Here is a 17,578-nt window from a genome sequence, read left to right as displayed (position 1 = left end):
CCTCCATCACAAAATGAAGAGGTTTGGATTTAAGAAGAAAAGATTCAAAAATGCTTGAAAATGACATTCTGATATATTTACTGAGGCCTTCCTTTCTACCCAACACTAAATGCTATCCATTCTTTATCATAGAGAATGAAAGGAGAGCAGATTGAAGTATTTTACAATATAAACAGTGAGGCATATCCAAATGTGTAAACTCTCTGTTTCACATGTATGTTTGCAAGCTTCACACATTTTTATTGAAGAATATAGTAAAACAATTGAATCGTAACTGCTTCCTAAGAAGAACGGCCCAATTTAGTTACACAAGACTTATTTCAACTTTACCTTTCTTTTCTTGGTTACTTTACACGTCAGAGTCTCTTGCTTGAACTGACCCTAGGACTATCCTGTGTGGCATTTGCCACACCACGGCACCTCACAAGGAGCCCAAGTGAGGGGCAGAGTCCCCAAGAGCTTTTGAGGGGGAGGAGCATGGTGTACAATGAGCCACAAGGGAGCAGAGAGCCTCAAGGGAGAGTTGGGATGAAACGTAGGAGTGTCATCCAGATGGTGGGGAACAAGGCACATCACCTAATTAGCAGTTCTGCTCTGGCAGCTGTGTAACTGGGGCGCCATGAGGGAGGCTAGCGGCCCCGGAAGCGTTCAGTGGTGACGCTGCTCCCAGCCCTCTGCCTTATGGACATCAGTTGTGCCAACCATTTACTTGTACGGGATTCCTAAGAAACTTGGATATGATGGAGAAATTATTTTGTTTCTTTTCCCTAGGGACAAATCCAAACGAAACCCAAAACTTTGGAGATTGTATACATAGCTCCTTTTTTAAATTTCAGCAATATTTATTGAGATATAATCGGCAGATAGCATTATGTAAGTTTAAGATGTGCAAAGTGTTGATTCGATTCACTGTTATATTGCAAGATGATTATCATCATAGCCTTAGGGAATTCTTTCATCATGTCACATAATCATCATTTGTGTGTGTGTGTGTGTGTGTGTGTGTGTGTGTGTGTGGTAAGAACATGTAAGATATATTCTCTTAACTTTCAAATATATATATATATATATATGTGTGTGTATATATACATTATTTTTAATTATAGTCACTGTGCTGTGCATTACAGCCCAAGAAACATTCATGTTCTAACTGGAAGTTTATACCCTTTGATCATTATCTCCCTATTGCCCTCACTCCCAACCCCTGGTAACCATCATTCTGAGTTTTTTTAGATTCCACATATAAGTAAGATCATACATGGTCTTTCTCTGACATTTAACTCAACATAATGCCTTCAAGGCCCATCTATGTTGTTGCAAATGGGAAAAAAAAGTATTCACGATCCATGTACCTGATAAGGGATTAATATTCTAAAATTATATATAAAGAGCCCATACAACTCAATAACAGAATAACGAACTGATTAAAAAATGGGCAAAGAAACTGAAGCATCACTTTTCCAAAGAAAACATACAAATGGCCAACAGGCACAGCTCCTTGGTCTAATAAAAATAACTTATTTTCTCATGTATGCTATGGCTTTGCAGTAAGAGGCATACCACAATAAAACTCTAAGAATATTATTCTATCAAAGGATCATGCTATACTAACCAGCTTAATACTAAATTTCTTTTAGCCAGCTTAATACTAAATTTCATTACTGTTTAACCTAATAAATTATAAAATCCCTAAAACAATCAGAAGAAATATGCCAGGTTTTGACTTATTTTGTAGGGGAGAAAGTGCTCTGGGTTAGAAATAAGGAAGCTTGCGTTCTCTGCCACTTATTAAAAATAATCCTAGACAAATCATTGAACTATACTCGTCCCCATCCTCATCTGTAAAATGAGAGCATTGGTTTTACTGATCACTAAAAGCCCTTATAGATTGGAAAATCAGAGGGTCTAAGGCAGTGGGTCTCAACCCTGGCTGTACATTAGAATCACCTGGGGAGCTTTAAATTGAATTAACCTCCAGGGGTGAACCTGGGCATTGGTGTGTGTCTTAAAAGTTCCCCAGGTGATTCTAATGTACAGGCAGGGTTGTGACCCTCAGCATTATGATATCACCAAACCCAAGCCGTGCCTATAACTATTAGACCACTCACATTTATCGAGCACTTAATCCAGGCACTGTTCTTGTCATCAATTATCTAAATTATGCAATCCTTGCAACCTGCTACGAATTGATTATTATTAGCCCAACTTTACCCCGTTTTACGAATGAGGAAACTGAGGCTTATACAGGTGAAGTAAATCAGCCAAGGACCACTCCCTCACACCCCCCCCCCCCCAGCTATAGAGTGGCAGAGCCAGCAGGATTTGAGCCTGAACTGAATGCCAGAACCTGTGTTCCTAACTTTTTCACTAAAGAAGCTCCAGTCAGTATTGCAAAGACATCCTATGGCAGCCTTCCCTAGGCATCTCATGAAAAGAATGCTGGGAAATTCTCTTGCTGGCTGTGAACAATCATCAATCCTCCTCAGCTGTGTTGCTGCTTTCTGTGCCAGGAGGGTAACCGACCTGCTTTACTAAATCCTGACTCACTTTGGAGAAAACTGAGCGTCTGCCATCTACTCCTCTGGGATGTGATTCAGAAAGAAAAGCACCAACTTGCATTTGAAGTGAGGCCCAGGTGGGGACAAATGGATATGGACACCCATGTATTGGTACAGAGCTCCCACAAGGGAAAGGGAAGGTAAACTCGTCTCCTTTGAACCATAATGCCTCTAATTTATGCTGTGGCCTATCAACAAAGCATTAACATGTATTTTACCACAAGGCCTGATTGAAGGTAAGACAGCAAGCTACAGCTGCTAGCTAGCTAGATAGATATAATCAATCTTTTAAAATACGGTTTACCAAGGGGCGCCTGGGTGGCGCAGTCGGTTAAGCGTCCGACTTCAGCCAGGTCACGATCTCGCGGTCCGTGAGTTCGAGCCCCACGTCAGGCTCCGGGCTGATGGCTCGGAGCCTGGAGCCTGTTTCCGATTCTGTGTCTCCCTCTCTCTCTGCCCCTCCCCCGTTCATGCTCTGTCTCTCTCTGTCCCAAAAATAAATAAAAACGTTGAAAAAAAAATTAAAAAAAAATAAATAAAATAAAATACGGTTTACCAAAATAAAACTGATAACATTAGGGCATAGAATCATTATTTAAGTGATAAAACTAGCTCATTCATTTCACAAATTATTGTTAAAATGCCTTCTGTGTGCCTATTCCTATACTGGGCACTGAGATAATTGTGAAGTTAGGACATACTCTAAGTTGTAAAAATGCTGTCTGGTTAATTGAAATATGTAGATTAATGATATTTTGCCAAGTCTTAAGACAGACTATTTGGTCACTGTATCAGTGAAGTCTGGAGTTTTACACTTTGTATATTTATGGTTCTGTTCTGAGAATTTACAATGCTTTATACTCTTTCACTGTGTCATTCAAATTTTACAAAATGAAGTTCTGGTAATAGTATTTGTATATTTAAATTGGGAAATTTAATTATATTGTTTCCTTGTACTTTAAAGAGCCAGTGTAATAGAGAAAATTCCATTTGTATATGACTAATGCTTAAAGAAGGTGGGGCCTAACAATAGAAGGCTTTCTGTTTTCTTCACTTTCTTTTTTCCTTTCCCCCACCTCCAACCAACTGAATGCTTGGAATTATGACCTGGAGGGCCTTTGAAGAGAGAAGAATTTGGATGTTTTAGGGCATTAGCAGAGCGGAAGTGAGAACAAGAAAGAAAATAGAAGGAAGCAGAGAGAGGAGTTGGAATAGTTGGAATGTTATGGACTAAATTGTGCTTCCCCCCAAAATTCATGTTAAAGCCCTACCCCCTCTTGTGATCTCTCTTTGGAGATAGGGTCTTTAAGGAGGTAATTAAGGTTAAATGAGGTCGTAAGGGTGGGGCCCTAATCCAATGACACTGGTGTCCTTACCAGAAAGGGAAGGGACCACAGACAGCTCTCTGTGTGTGTTTGCACAGAGGCTGTGAAAGGACACAGCAAGAAGGCAGCTGCCTGCCTGCCAGGTAGAGAGGTCTCATCAGACACCAGCCCTGCTGGAACTTTGCTCTTGCACTCCTAGCCTTCAGAACTGTGAGAAAAATTTCTGTCATTGAAGCCACCCAATCTGTAGTATCTTATTATGGGAGCCGGAGTAGACTAATACATGGAGGAAGGCTTAGGTGTAGGCAGATGAATGAAAAATTGCTGTTGGCAGGGTGCCCGCTATAAGTGTTATGGAAAGGAGTGTCTAACGTGAAACTGACCGTTGTTGTGTGTGTGTGTGCATTGTGAGATTCCTCCTGTGACCCCCACATCTTCATAGAACCTGTTACAATTATATGTGGTCAAGGGTTACTCTTCCCTGTTTTGCTCCGGCAGCCAAGAGGCAGAATTTCACACCTAGGTAGATATAATGCAGACCAGGAATGGCATCCACAAAGAGGAGCCTGGGGACAAGTTGGCGAGGGCAGCGGAGTTGCAGAAGTTTGGAGGACACATTTAGACTTCAGGCACCATTATCTAGACCCAAGAGATGTCTGTGCTGTAATAGAGGTTGAATGACGTTAGGAACCTCAGGAATCATTTCCAATTTAATCTCTTAATTTAAAGATGGAGGAAATGGGGCTTTGAGAGGTGAGAGCTGAGGTCTTCTTGCTCTTCATTCTTGTCCAGCTGGAAAATGACAAAGTTTTGGAACTTCAGATTTGGTGGGTTTCTTGTTTGTTTACTATATAACAGTGCTTCTAATTGGCTTTAAACCATATTGTGTGTGTGTTTATGTGTATGTATGTATATCTATATATATTTATATAGATATTGATAGATACGTAGATTTCAATCTCTAACCTTTTTAAGCTTCCCAGTCTTACTTTCATTTGAAAATTAAAAAAAAAAATAAAGAAAGAAAAGGAGGGGCGCCTGGGTGACTCCATCGGTTGAGCATCAGATTTCAGCTCAGGTCATGATCTTACGGTTGGTGGGTTCAAGCCCCGTCATGCTCTATGCTGACAGCTTGGAGCCTGGAGCCTGCTACAGATTCTGTGTCTCCCTCTCTCTCTGCTCCTGCCCCGCTCCCACTCTCTCTCTCAAAAATAAGTAAACATAGGGGCTCCTGGGTGGCTCAGTCGGTTAAGCCTCCCACTTCAACTCAGGTCACGATCTTGCGGTCCGTGAGTTCGAGCCCCGCATCAGGCTCTGGGCTAATGTCTCGGAGCCTGGAGCCTGCTTCTGATTCTGTGTCTCCCTCTCTCTCTGCCTCTCCCCCATTCATGCTCTGTCTCTCAATGTCTCAAAAGTAAATAAACGTTAAAAAATTTTTTTTTTAAATAAGAAAACATAAAAAAATATTTTTAAATCCATACAATAATTATACCCATTGTTGTTTGAAAAACAAGATAAGATTATCAGATATGAAAGTGCCTAGCACATTGTAATGTTGTATAAAATGTAGGATCTTTTTATTTGTTATTACTCAACTGTGTAGTAAATTCACATAAATATGTTCACTTTCATCTGATGAGAGAAATTAGATTTTATTTTAAAATCAGAAACTGTTCAGACTGGAAAAATCCATTTTCTTAACGAGTACTTGACCCATTTTCATTGATTTTTGTCAGAACACACACACACACACACACACACACACACACGCACTTCTGAGATGAGGCACAAGTTGGAAAGGTATTGACTTTGCGATTAAACAGGCCTAAGCCTAAAGTTCAACCCTAGTTTCTTTATTTAGTAGTTGCTTATCCTGGAATATGTTCCTGAATATCTCTATGCCTCAGTTTCCTCCTCTATGACATTGGACCAATGTCTTTTTTAGGGGATTGCTATGGAGGACAAAGGAGATAAAACAGATAAAGTGTGGTTTTCCAAGTTCCACTTACAGAAATACATATTTGTGTTATTCTTGAAGAAATGACTCATCATTGAAATGGGAAAGGCAGAGTATTGCTATCACAGGGTTGGCTGATACATGAAAGGAGAGGACACACATAGTAAACATTACTTCCATTTTGTCTTTTTGAAAACCAATATTAAGTAGACTTAATTTTGTGAAGTGAAAGAGAGCTATTATTATTGTTACTATTATTACATTCACAATTATATTAAGAGTTTGTCTCCTTTAAAAAACATATATGAGAAGTAAACAAGGCTAGGGTAACAAATATATATTTGTCAAGTGGGTTTCCAGTCAGTCCTTAAAGGTATTTACCTCAGTAAAGAACTGGCTTACAATTGATCTGATTTTCTGTCGGGGATTGTGCTAATGTTAACACAGCCTCACTGAGTCTGGCACATGAAAGTGTGGCCCCGAAGGGTGAAGGCAGTTACTGAAAGGGAAAGAATAGAAGGGCTTTTAAACTCTCCAGTTTCTAGTACACGTGAGATCATATTGGATTTGGTACAGACATTGCTTTGCCCTGAACAGTGGAACGATTCAAAGACTTTTATATTTTTTGCATCACAAGTACCCAAAGAAAATATTTACATTTTAATCCATTGCATTTTTAAGCTTTTTAGTAGACATTAAGAATATAACAATTTTGTCTCAACCTGAGTTAATGTAAAGACAAAAAATTGTAAAGGTAAACATTTATTTCGTTAAATGTTTTTATTTCATTGGAGATTTAAACAAGAATATCCACAAGTGAGTAGAAAGGTAAACCAACTTTTAAAGACTGAAATAGTTAAAAAAAAAAAAAAAAGAATTATAACAAAGATATTTTGTTCTGTATATTAATTGATGCTTGGGAGTAGTTTAATTCTTTTAGATACTCAGAAATTCTTTTCCTGGTACACTACTTGGCATTTGATAAGGATTCTGACATTTTGGACATGGTTTTTAATTGAGTTTGATAAATAGATTTTAAAGTACCCTGAATGTTTTGTCTAAATAGAAATATTAATTTTTGACAGTGTAAATGTAAAACTAGAATAAATTCTAGGACACAAAAGATCAATAGCAGTCTAATGTTCCTATACATTATTTCTTTTTCTCAAAATAAGAATGACCTTCTATAGTAATATTTTGGAAGGTACTGTTGCTATTATATTTACTCCAATTTGACTGTGCATCAAAAGCCATTGCTGAAAACCAAAATGTGTTAGCTATTAATGTTAGAAAATATATATCATGTCTCTTCAATATCACTCTAGCTTTTTAGCCAAGAAGTTAATTAAGAACACTTTAGGAAAGGGGTGCCTGGCTAGCTCAGTCAGTAGAGCATGTGACTCTTGATCTTGGAGTTGCGAGTTCAACCTCCAATTGGGTATAGAGAGTACTTAAAAAAATAAAATGTTAAAAAAAGAGAACACGTTAGGGAAGTGTTAAATACACTATTGTTTGGGGTAATTTAAAGAATAAAAGAGCAAAAAAGTAAAATGAGGAATTGTCTTGAGTTATATTCCAAGATACATAGAATAAATAGAATAATATAGGCAGACAGAGTTGGGGCTCAGAATAATAAATTAGTTCTCAATTGCATTCAGAGCCACTAAAATCTCCCTTGTTACTCCAATGGACACAATATTCCTAATAAGTAAATCAGTAAGTAAGTAAGTAAATAAATAAATAAATAAATCTAGCATGGGGTTAATGTATGTAGAAATAGTCATAAAAACCAATTTTTGTGATACTGTCTCAAAAGTGGACATGAATTCCTTTGTTGAATTTCTTAGAAACTGGATAAGTCTAGGCTGTCAGGATAGAAGAAAAGTTTTCATTCCATAAATATAAACTATAAAGGATCCAAACTGTTGTTCTGTGGAAGAATTTATCTAGAAAATATAAACTGAATCTTTATTGAAAGTGTTACTTATATACTGACGGCAATATATTTGTTGAAGTCCAGAAGAGAATCTCTCCATTAGATCACCTAAATTAGGATTTTAAGTGGTTTTTCACTAGTCACAGGTCACCGCAGTAGCTATGTGTTGCTTTTAGACTATGGAGAACCAATGAATCCTTTCAAACACCCTGCAGTTTTCATGTAAGAAATTCCCTCCCTCCCACTGTGTTCAATTTTGGGAGGTTGCCAAATCAAGTTGCTGGGTCCTCTCTCCAGGGAAGTCTGGTTTTTGAAGACTTCTTTTTAGAGCCTTTCACCACCTGTACAGCCATATGGATATTTCTCTCTCAAGGGCTGAGGAATACAAAGATGAAAAAAAAAAAAAAAAAAGACTTAACATTTGTTTCTTCAGTTCAGCTACAGATCAGTTCCTGCTTCTGAACCCTAAACACTTGCCTGCTTTTTTAGCATTCCTTTGATATTCTAAGTGACTCCATATTTTTATGCTAATTTTTCTTTTGGCCAAGAGTGAGATTTGTTTTTTTGTTTTTGTTTTTGTTTTTGCTAGAAACCAAGAGCCATAAATACCAAGAGTCAACAATGCAATTAGCCTAATTCTTAATCCTGAAACCTCCTAGGCCAGCCATACATGTAGGTAAATTAAGACACAATGAGGCTAAGGGTTCAATCTGGCATGCAAGTGATCAAACATCACCCAGTTTCTGGTACTGTAATATCACCCTGCAAATGATAGAGATATTGCTTTCCCCTATTACGTATTGAATGCTTGTCATGTTTCAGGTACTATGAGGAGGACTGGAAGCGAATCACATCATTTAATCCTTATAACAAATTTATAAAGTAGGTCCTAGTATAATGACCATGTCTCACTAAGGACAGTACAATCATTTGGAAAGATATATGGATAAAGTTTTCTCCAGAATTTTTCCTTCTACTGTTAGGAAGAGAAATGCTTCTTTCCAATTCCTTCTCTTTCTTTCTTTGAAGATAGATTTTTTTTTTTTTCCCACTAACTTCCAGATTACCTGACTGGTCAATGACAGCCATGGACTCAAACTTCTCAGCTGAGTGGATCTAATCCATCAAAAATTCTGACTTGAGGGACTTCATTTTTTACTCCTTCATTCTTTCTTGGGTAATCATCTCGCTAAAAAGGAGATTTTTCAATTCCTAGACTCACGGAAAAGGAGATAGTAAGTGCCTTGGTGCTTGTCCCAAACCACAGAGTTCATTCCGACTTTTATCAACACTCAAGAAGTTATTGTGATGTGCCAATCTGCAGATTCACTAGAATTATTTTTAGTTGGCTTTGAACGCAGATGGAAAAGAAGTGCAATTTGGTGTGTTCTCTCAGTTGGTATGTTCTCTCAGATGGTGGGTTACCATCTTTCAAAGCCTCCATGTGTTACATGAGTTTGTAGAAGAATTTACCATTGAAATTAATATTAAGTGTAACTGGAAGAATAACCTATAAAAGGTAATTCTCACATTCTCAGCTCTGCACAGAGGACACCATTGGAGCCACTGTTGTCAGCAGCACTCAGATCCCCAAAATGATAAGTGATTTAACATAGCTGCTTTTTTTAAATAGAGGAAAAAGGAGCAGTTAGAAAATCATCTAGAGGAAACATGTATTTAAGAATCCCTGAAGTTGACATTAATTAGTGTAATTATCTTTTTTCCCCTCAATGCCTATGCATATGTTAAATGATTCTGAAATTTAAATATCTTATGAACATGCAGTATCAAACGTATTGGAAAAAGTGAACCCTTATCAAGATCATTTAGGAGCTCATTGAGGAATAGACCAAGAAACTACTCTTAATGACTGGAAGAATCTTTCAATTCATTAGAAAAAGAAAAAAAAATTGAACCCCTAGTTCTATGTATGGCTTATCATAAGGTGCTGCGCCTATAACCTATAGACTAAATCAATTGTTCCAAGGTAGATTACATCTAAAAAGTTCCTAGAAATAAAGAAATTTGTAGGTTTTCTGAGTCAGTCCACTTATACAAGAAAAGGGATTGTTGATATAGTTTTCTCAAGGATTATCACCAAGAAAAGAATATTCAAATATTGGGTAGAGCTCTCCAAACTTCCCATGCAGGAAACTGTGGTCAGTGTTCTTCTGTTCCTTGTTGGGAACAACAAAAGTTTCAGCAAAGATCACCATCAGCTGAAGGATATTACCTGAGGACCTTTCCAGATGAGACCAAGGTATCTTGAGGTTATGATGGTTTTCCCTTTCTCCTCATGTTCTGATTAACTAGATGAGCCTTGATAATCAAGTACAAAATACAAACTATTAAGAGATGCCAAGACAATGTCAGGATAAATGGACAACATTTTTTTTTTTTAAGTATTGTTCAAACAGCTTTCAGTCTAGCCAATTAATCTATAATTGTTTACTATGACAATGGACCCATATAAGATGCTTATTGAGAGAATCTTCTTTTGACTTTTTTTTTTGTAGAAATGTAAACAAACTTGAAAATTAGTAAATTAAAATCAGGCCGCTGTAAAAGTGATGGTGTGAGTCATTATTCTGGGGAAATGCCTGTGGTCATGTCAATCCATCAGAACATTTAGGATCACCTAATTCATCACCATTGTTAAAGGCAGAAAATTTACTTTTTCCAGAAGTATAACTTCTTAGATACTTTCCCTTGACTATTTGAATTTTATTAGTACAGTGTCCGAAATTTGGTGATTATTTTTATTTATTTATTTATTTTTATTTTTTATTTTTTGAGACAGCGGAAAGAACACATGCAATTAAGGGGCAAAGGGAGAGGGAGAGAGACTTCATGCTAAGCATGGAGCCTGATGCGGGGTCTACCTCACCACTGTAAGGTCATGACCTGAGCCAAAACCAAGAGGCAGATGCTTAACAGACTGAATAACCAAGGCACCTCACAAATTTGGTAATTATTAATGACAGAATGGTTTATTACACAGCCTATAATGTTCAGTGGACTTTCCTTATAATCTTCCTTCTGGATTTGCTAGTTAAGGACTTTGATATTAACTTTCTTTATCAGTAAGATAGAGGTACAATACCTATTTAATATAGTGGTTATAAGGCTAAAATTAGATATTGAATGTAAGCATTCAACACATACCAAATATTTAATACATTGCAGCTAGTCTTATACCATTATTGACCATACCAGAGGCCATGAGTTTTGGAACCCATATATAAGAATTATGAGTTTTTAGTAGCACTGCGCAGAGATTTCAGTTGTAGGGAGAGTTAATCTCCGTGCCTCTTGTGTGTCCCAGTCACAGGATTATGTGGAAGAGTCAGGGTTGGAATTAGTGAAAGATCCACTGGTGGAACCAAAGGCCAGGACACGGCTTTAGTGTAGCCTGAAATAGTTCTAGTAATACTTCATTTGGATAGGGGAAGAGGTGGAGGATTCCAGAAACCCCACCCCCACTCGACTATAATAGTTACTAGCATAAATTAATAAAAATAAATTAAATGATAGAATTCGAGAATGATGTGAGTAGAAATGGAGGTATTGAAATAAAACAATGAAAGAAATGTATGTATCTAATAAATCCATAATAAATTATGCTAGTGAAAAAGCCAATCAAAAATGTTACATTTTGCATGATTCCCCTTATATTCCATTCTGTAAATGGCAAAACTATAGATAGATAACAGATTAGTGGTTATCAGGGGCGAGGCATGGAGGCATAGGGACTGATGGTGATGGATCAGTTCTGTGTCTTGATTGTGGGAGTGGTGTCATGAATCTGTACATGTGATAAAATGTTTTAGACTCACACACATATGTACACACAAGCACATATAAAAACTTCTGAAATCTAAATGTCTATAGCTATCAATACCGTGTAAATGTCAGTTTCCTGGTTTTGATACTGTGTTATATTAGATGTTACTACTGAAGAATTTTAAAAAGTGCATGGGGACTTTCTGTAGTAGGCTCTGCAAGTTTCTGTGAAATGTAACTATTTCAAAATAAAGAGTTTAAAATTTTGATATAAAAAAAGGAGATTGAGGCAAAAGACCTCAAATAAAATGTAGAATGATTTTTAAAAATTTTTTAAATGTTTTTATTTATTTTTGAGAGAGAGAGAGAGAGAGAGAGAGAGAGAGAGAGAGAGAATGAGCTGGGGAGGGGCAGATAGAGAGGGAGACACAGAATCTGAAGCAGGCTCCAGGCTGTCAACACAGAGCCTAAAGCAGGGCTCAAACTAGTGAACCCTGAGATCATGACCTGAACCAGAGTCAGACACTCAACCAACTGAGCCATCAAGGTGCCTGTAAAATGTAGAATTGTTAATAACCATGCAGCAAAGCTATTTAAGCATGAAATCCACAAGATACAGATTGGGGGGGGGGGGTGGAACAGAGAGAGAGAGGGAGAGACATAGCATCTGAAGCAGGCTTCAGGCTCTGAACTGTCAGCACAGAGCCTGATGCAGGGCTTGAACCCAGGAACTGCAAGATCACGACCTGAGATGAAGTTGGCTGCTTAACCAACTGAGCCACCTGGGCGCCCCTTGATTATATGATTTTTTTTTTTCAACGTTTATTTTTATTTTTGGGACAGAGAGAGACAGAGCATGAACGGGGGAGGGGCAGAGAGAGAGGGAGACACAGAATCAGAAGCAGGCTCCAGGCTCTGAGCCATCAGCCCAGAGCCCGACGCGGGGCTCGAACTCCCGGACCGCGAGATCGTGACCTGGCTGAAGTCGGACGCTTAACCGACTGCGCCACCCAGGCGCCCCTATTATATGATTTTTTAAACACCTGCATTTCCAAACACACCATGAATAGATTACAAAAGCAAATACAAACTATGAAAATTATTTATGCAAGATTACAGACAAAGGGTTGTTCCCAATAATATATAAAGAGCTCTTACTATTAAAATAAGAAAAAACAAACTCCCAGAAAAGGTGGTTACAATATGATAGTATAACTAACAAGAAATGACAAATAAATTAGGTTAAATAAATTATGCCAATTCTTTACCACAGATCCATTAAAAATGACATCGTAGAAGTAACTTTATTAACGTAGAAAGATGTTTATGATTTACTAATAAATAAAAAAAAAGAGTAGGTAATATGGAAATATATTTTATTAATAAAATCTTATTTTGGGGGCAACAGGGTGGCTCAGTTGGTTGAGTATCCGACTTCAGCTCAGGTCACAATCTCATGGTTTGTGAGTTCGAACCCCGCATCAGGCTCTGTGCCAACAGCTCAGAGCTTGGAGCCTGCTTCAGATTCTGTGTCTCCCTCTCTCTCTCTACTCCTCCCCTACTTGCACTCTGTCTCTGTTTCTCAAAAATGAATAAACATTAAAAAAATTAAAGTATATAAATTAATTTAAAAAATAAAATCTTTTTTCTCATTTTCCTAATTTGTATTATTTAAAGTTAGCAGTTCTAGTATTTAAATTATATTTTGAGTCATATGATTTTTATAGTTTATTTTTTAAAGATTAATTAATTGTAATCATGTTTTATTTTGTTATTTTTTCTTAAAATTCTTATTATAAGTAAAAAATTATAAAGTAATGCAAATTCAATATTATAGAATTACATAATATAGAAAGTAACCCATCACTCAATAACCCATACTCTCACAAAAAAAATAACAAAAAGAGATGGCATTTTATCACAGAAATGAAATATGTTAAACTGAATTAAAATTGAATATAGAAAAGAAAATATTTGTGGGCGATAAAAATCTTTTCTAACTACCTTCTTTACTCCAGGTTTACGGTAGCTGTAGCTGTCTAAAGTTTGCATGCTTTTACAACATAGGAAAACATTACGATATTTAAACAGCATCAATTTTCTTGTCTTTCAATAGCAAAAAATACATTATTTGTATTAATACTAAATATTTTGGTTGTGATATTCTTTAAAAGAAGGTTATCCTTAATGATTAGGGAAGTCTAATATTGAAGATTTGGAAACATTTAAAAGAAGCAAGAGAAAGGAGCTATATATTTTTATGGTTATTATTACTGAGCATTAAATTTTTCTGATAATAAACATTTAATTCTTTAAACATGTATCTCATGCTTTTTCACATGATTCTTTTTTTCTGTGCTTCTATGATCACACTATTTAAGAGTAGAAAACCAGAATTTAATGTAACAAATACTCAGAATACTCAGGGAATGTTTCCATAAAACCTAAAAAGAAACCCTGAATAGAATGAATGTGACCCCTGTGTCTATTATCTCACTCAAATATTCACATCTCAAAACACTTGCTATAACAGATTTCCTTGGTATGAAAGGAGGTGCCCTCCTTTCTTTGTGAATATTTGCAAATTAAGCTAATTAATGGTATTGTATTCAATGGCTTTTTCCAGGGAGCTGAGTCTGATTCCTCACATTTTTTTGTGGGTAGGTTGTGTTAAAGGAAGTTTGAAGTTTTCTTGTGGGTGTTTTTTTTTTCTTTCCACCATTCTACTTTATTTTTTAAAATAAAAGAAAAACTATTACTGTTCAAGATGACTGAGGAAGTTGGTTTGGGTTGTGGAAGATATGTGACCCTGTGGTTATAGAACAGAAGCAGAAGCAAGGAATGCCCTATAGAAACAAGATCTATTGTTTTGCCAATAGAGAATAAATAGTCATCGTTAAGGTAAATTGATTTTTGATTTTTTTTAATCCCACAGCTAATACCTGGGCTCTTTGGAAGGTTTCTTCTTCTAGGAAATTATTAAATTATTCACTCAACCAACTTACTAATTGTTAACCCGTGTGCTAAATACTGAAAATGCAAATATAATTAGGATATGATCCCCATCTTTGTAGAATGTCACAAAGGCAGGAGAGGCAGACAGCTAATCAGAGTTTTGTAATACATGCTCATAAGCAATAAGAAAAAAAAAAAGTAAAAGGTACAAAACAGAAGCAGAGGATTGTGATGCCTTTCCCCGCATCCCCTCAGGGAAAGTTTCAGCAAAATCTGTTCAAAAAAGTTACAGAACTTTGTTTTGTAGGATAAGTGGGATTTTGCCTAGCAATAGGTATAGAAATGATGATCCAAATAAAGAGTAGAGTATATACAAGCACAACATATGAAGCAATACAGAACCTTTATTATCCAGTACAGGTGGAGCTTTAAGCATGGTGTGGCAGATGGACTCTCAGGCACCCTTCTCCACCTCATGATCCCCACCTACTGGTCTTTTACCTTCGTGTAATCAATCATCTCCCTTTGATTGTGGGTTTAACCTGTGATTTTCTTTTTCTGTTACATTATATAAGGCCTTTTTTTGGTAGCAGATATGCTAGGAGACTCTTCTTGTTGGCCTCATGAAGTAAGCAGCCACTTTGAGGAGGCCCACGTAGCAAAGAATTCTTGGCAACGTCCAGAAGTTGTGGGTAGCCTCCACCCAATAGTCAGCAAGAAGATGAATGCCTCAGTCCTACAGACAGAAGGACCTGGATTCTGCCAACAACCTAAATGACCTTGGAAATGAATTCCTTCCCTAGTAGAGCCATCGGATGAGAATCTATCCCTGGCAAGCATTTTGCTTGCAGCCTTGTGAGATCCTAAACAGAGGATGCAATTGAGATGTGGCCGACTCCATACCACAGGAACTGTGAGATAATAAATGGTACTGTTTTCAGCATCTAGGTTTGTGGTAATTTGTTATTCCACAATCAATAACTAATACAAATGAAGAGAAGTGGAATGGAAGACAAGGAGACAGATCAGAGGGTCTTCTGTGTTACACTAATGATGGGTTAAAGAATGTACCAGTAGAATTAAAAACATAGCTGTTAAGTTCCTGTTCCAACAGCCTAGTGAAGAGATAATAAAGGCTTTAAGGTAGTAACAGAGGAAATGAAGAAGCGTATCTCTAGTGGACAGTTGTGGAGCTAAATGATTCTAGACAGAGGATGCCACAAGCAAAACCTAGTATCCACACCCACCCTCCACCTCCATCACACACACAGAGAATACCTGTCTTTATTGAAAATAAAACATAATTTTAAAATTATTAATTTAACCGACGTGTATTAAATGCTTATCGTATTCTAGGCATTGCATTTTTTAAACTGCCTGGAAGTAATAAGTGATAAGGAAAAGCATACACATGCATTTCTACAAGATTTGACTTAATGAACAAAAAATGTCACCAGGTGACTGATCCAGTCTACTGTCTCTGACGTTGGCTCCAAGGGGGCATGATGTGGCTATTCCTTTGAGCTTGAAGTTCTGGGGATATCTCAGGAATCCACTAGTTTTCTTCAGTAACCTTCATGATTATCAGAAAGGCTCAACAAAGCTGGTCTGAAAAATATTAATCTGACTCAGGAATAGAGTCATTATGCTCCGCAAGATGAGGAATAGTTCCAATCTGGGAGTTGTACAGAAAGAGACATTAATTGAGAACCTAAAAGTATATCCATATCGAGAAGGAAACATGGTAAATACACTTACAGTACTCAGAAATGCTGTTTCCTCCTTCTAATTCTAGTCCCAAAGGAATCCCTATGTGCTCAGCTACCTTGTTTCCTTTCTTTGTCACAATAATTAATTCAATTGTCCGAGTATATTTGGAAAATAGCTATGTTTTTACTCTATAATTTATCATCTTTTTGAGATGAGCTTTGTGATTATATTCTCTACTGGAAAAGCAAAAATAATTATCAGATTTTGACGGTAATTTTCATCGTTAAAATCAGTTTTTAATCATTACAATCAAATTTAGCAGATTGAAGCAAGTGGCAAAGAAATTCAGGAAACAACTGTCCCAACATATGGTGAGTATAAAAAGGAATATTTCTCTCCTTTGTACAACATTGGAGACCAAGCTTGTTTAATAATGGACTTCCACATTGTCTGATACTACCAGAGATAGTCTTGTCTTTGGCGACCTAACTCTACGATGTCCATTGTGTTTTCATACGGATATTTACCAAAGTTATTTTCAAAGTTGACCTTTTAATATACATGGGAACATGTGTTACCACCCATAATCCCTCTTCTCTATAGAGCTTCTTAAAACTGTTAGAAATGTTTTATTGGCATAGCTAATCTTCAAAGATGTCCTCACAATAGACCATACCTGCCAGTATTTGTGCTCTTTAGTGCCTCCTCCTTAAGCTGACTGATGCTGTAACAAGCTTAGAGCTAATGCACAGCAACAAAAATGATTCTGTATGACTGTCAAGGCTACATTAGAAGAAAGTTTGCAGTTTTTGCTTTGATGTCTTGGGTTGCTTGCTCAGGAAGCCAGGCACAATGTAAGATAATTGCCCTCCCAGGATACCGCCAGGTTGCAAGGAAACTCAAGGCGAGTATGTGGTGAGGCCTTGTGAAGAGACAGATCCCAGCCAGCCCCTAACAAACACCTCCAGCCATCCCAGCCTAAGTGCCTGATGAAGAAGCCATCCTGGTCATCTAGCCATCCGACTGAGCCATGACTCAATTTCAGTCTCCTGAGAGACTCCAAGAACTGACAGCTGAGCCCAGTCAACCTGCAGAATTGTTATTTTAAGCTGCTAAGTGTTGGGTGCTTTATTACATGGCAATTGGTAACTGAAATAGTCATTCCATGAAAATATTGGTTTGTTGCCTTTACTTAGTCATCACCTGTTACTTCATGAAAAGGTCAAGTACAGAGGAGTTGAATTTTACGTGAATCACAATTTTAAGAGTAAAATTTTTATGCACATGTATAAGCAAGAACTCACTTGCCTTTTTGACTTTTAAACAGTTTTATTTCTCATTTGATAAGCATTTT

Source organism: Puma concolor, chromosome A1, assembly GCF_028749965.1.
Source record: "Puma concolor isolate L17-30 chromosome A1, mPumCon1.1.hap2, whole genome shotgun sequence".
Lineage (NCBI taxonomy): Eukaryota > Metazoa > Chordata > Mammalia > Carnivora > Felidae > Puma > Puma concolor.
The sequence above is the reverse complement of the archived record's forward strand: the minus strand, read 5'-3'. Positions refer to the sequence as shown.